The sequence below is a fragment of the Pantherophis guttatus genome, chromosome 1 (assembly GCF_059756535.1).
Source record: "Pantherophis guttatus breed Tessera chromosome 1, ASM5975653v1, whole genome shotgun sequence".
In the NCBI taxonomy this organism is placed as follows: Eukaryota; Metazoa; Chordata; class Lepidosauria; order Squamata; family Colubridae; genus Pantherophis; species Pantherophis guttatus.
The window spans coordinates 305,810,142-305,813,370 of record NC_142063.1 but is presented as its reverse complement, the minus strand read 5'-3'; positions in this window follow the sequence as shown (position 1 = coordinate 305,813,370).

Genomic DNA, 3,229 nt, shown 5'->3' with positions numbered 1-3,229 from the left:
TAACTAGTTAAATAAAATAAATCATATATACCTCCTACAGGCATTGGTTCATAGAGTGAGTGCGGAAGATATCCGGCTAAACAAATCAACTGATCCAATATGTCTCTTTAAATATTTATATATGGAAGCACAATATTTTGATTTTTCTTCTTAGCTCAGTACTTGCTTGGATAGCTGAAATTCTGATTCACATGTTCAAAACGCTCACCTAGATAGTTCACTTCTATCTCTTCCTCCCAGTCACAGTCTCAAAATATAGCTGAAGACAAGTTGAAGACAGTCTTATAATTGTGATGCCTTAACGTAGTGTGGTCTTGAGTTGTTTTAACTTTGAAGAAGTAGAGTTATTAAGAATGTTAGAATGTTGTTTTATTGGGCTGCTGAATAATATTTCTATGTTCCTACCACTGTATTTATTACATTATGCATAGTAAACGGAATACTTGTGTATCCATGGTAACATAGCAAGAATACAGTGAACAATATTTGATAGCTGAAGTTCAGGGACATCATCAGAATCATTAAAATATAGAGCTACTCATTTAGATCAGCATATGCAAATGGCTCTAAATGCAGGTTTAGTGCCCAAAATGCAGCCATATGATCACAGTGGGTGTGATGGCTATCAGAACTTTGTCATAAGTACTTTTTGGGAGAATATGTTGTAACTTGAGGACTACCCATAAAAGATCCAAAACTCTTCATAAACAGACAAATTCCAAATGGTTGAAATATAATTTAAATATAATCTAGTACTAACTTATTTAAACCTTCATTTCCATCCAAGAATCTGGTTCTTCATTGTAATAATAACTAATGAATAAGGAACTGTCAGTGGACATGTTCAGGACATATGCACTAATTGTAAAATATTCTACCCCTTCATGGATTACTGTCTTGTCGTGGTGAAGGGGCTTGTGTAGCTCAATGAAGCTATGAACTATGCCGTGCAGGGCCACCCAAGATGGACAGGTCATAGCAGAGAGTTCTGACAAAACGTGATCCACTGGAGAAGGAAATGACAACCCACTCCAGTATCTTTGCCATGAAAACCCCATGGACAGTACCAAAAGGAAAAAAGATATGATGCTGGAAGATGAGCCCCTCAGGTTGGAAGGTGTCCAAAATGCTACTGGGGAAGAGCAGAGGGCTAGTACTAGTAGCGCCAGAAAGAGTGAAGCGACTGGGCCAAAGCCGAAAGGATGCTCAGCTGTGGATGCATCTGGTGGTGAAAGGAAAGTCTGATGCTGTAAAGATTTTTTCTCCATAGGAACCTGGAATGTAAGATCCATGAATCAAGGCAAGTTGGACGTGGTTAAACAAGAGATGACAAGACTGAACATCAACATTTTAGGAATCAGCGAACTAAAATGGACAGGAAAGGGTGAATTTAATTCAGATGACCATCAGGTATACTACTGCAGGCAAGAATCCCTCAGAAGAAATGGAGTAGCCTTCATAATCAATAAAAGAGTAGGAAAAGCAATACTGGGATACAATCCCCAAAATGACAGAATGATCTCAGTTTGAATCCAAGGCAAACCATTCAATATCACAGTAATCCAAGTCTCTGCCCCAACCAGAAGAGGATGAAGAAGATGAAATTGACTGGTTCTATGAAGCCCTACAGTACTTTATAGAATTAACATCCCCAAAATGACATCCTTATCATCATGGGGGATTGGAATGCTAAAGTAGGAAGCCAAAAGATAACCAGAATAACAGGCAAGTTTGGCCTTGGAGTACAAAATGAAGCAGCGCACAGGCAGATAGAATTTTGTCAAGAGAATATGATGGTCATAGCAAACACTCTTTTCCAACAACCCAAGAGGCGACTCTACACATGGACATCACCAGTCAGTCAACACAGAAATCAGATTGACTATGTACTTTGCAGCCAAAGATGGAGAAGCTCTATACAGTCAATAAAAACAAGACCAGGAGCTGACTGTAGCTCAGATCATGAGCTTTTCATGGCAAAATTCATGGCTTAAATTGAAGAAAGTAGGGAAAAGCATTAGGCCTATCAGGTATGAACTAAATCATATCCCTGATGAATATACAGTAGAGGTGACAAATAGATTTAAGGAATTAGATCTGATAGACAGAGTGCCTGAAGAACTATGGACAGAGGTTCACAACATTGTACTAGAGGTAGCAACTAAAACCATCCCAAAGAAAAAGAAATGCAAGAAAGAAAAATGGCCTGGTGAGGAAACTTTACAAATAGCCGAGGAAAGAAAGGAAGTGAAAGGCAAGAGAGAAAGAGAAAGATACACCCAATTGAATGCAGAATTCCAGAGAATAGCTAGAAGATTTATTTTTATTTTATTTTATTTATTTATTTATTTTATTAAATTTCTATACCGCCCTTCTCCCGAAGGACTCAGGGCGGTGAACAGCCAGAAGATAAAACACAGAAATACAAAATTTAAAATGAATTAAAACAAATTAAATAATTTAGGCTGAATTTTAAAATACCCCATAATTAAACAGATTAAAATTTATGTTTAAAATTTAAATTTAAAAAGGAGAAGATTTAGGCCAGGCCAGCTTGATGAAATAAAAACATTTTAAGTGCGCGACGGAAGGTGCGAAGATCCGGGATCCTCCGTATCTCCGGGGGGAGCTCGTTCCAGATCGTAGGTGCCCCCACAGAGAAGGCTCTCCCCCTAGGGGCTGCCAGTCGACATTGTTTGGCCGACGGCACCCGGAGGAGCCCCTCTCTATGGGAGCGTACTGGCCGGTGGGAGGCTATTGGTGATAGCAGGCGGTCCCGTAGATAACCAGGTCCTAAGCCATGGAGCGCTTTAAAGGTGGTAACCAAAACCTTGAAGCGCACTCGGAAGACCACCGGGAGCCAGTGCAGCTCGCGCGGGAGAGGTGTTACATGGGAGCTCCATGTTGCTCCCATAACCACCCGCGCGGCTGCACTCTGCGCCAGTTGGAGCTTCCGAGTGCATCTCAATGGGAGCCCCATGTAAAGAGTGTTACAATAGTCCAGACAATCTGGATACAATTTATCCAGAACAAAGATAAAAGATTCTTAAATGAACAGTGCAAAGAAATAGAAGAAAACAACAGAATAGGGAGGACTGGAGAGATCTTCCAGAAAATTGGTGATATGAAGGGAATGTTTCATGTAAAGATGGGCATGATAAAGGACCAAAATGGCAGGGACCTAACAGAGGCAGAAGAGATTAAGAAGAGGTGGCAAAATTACACAGAA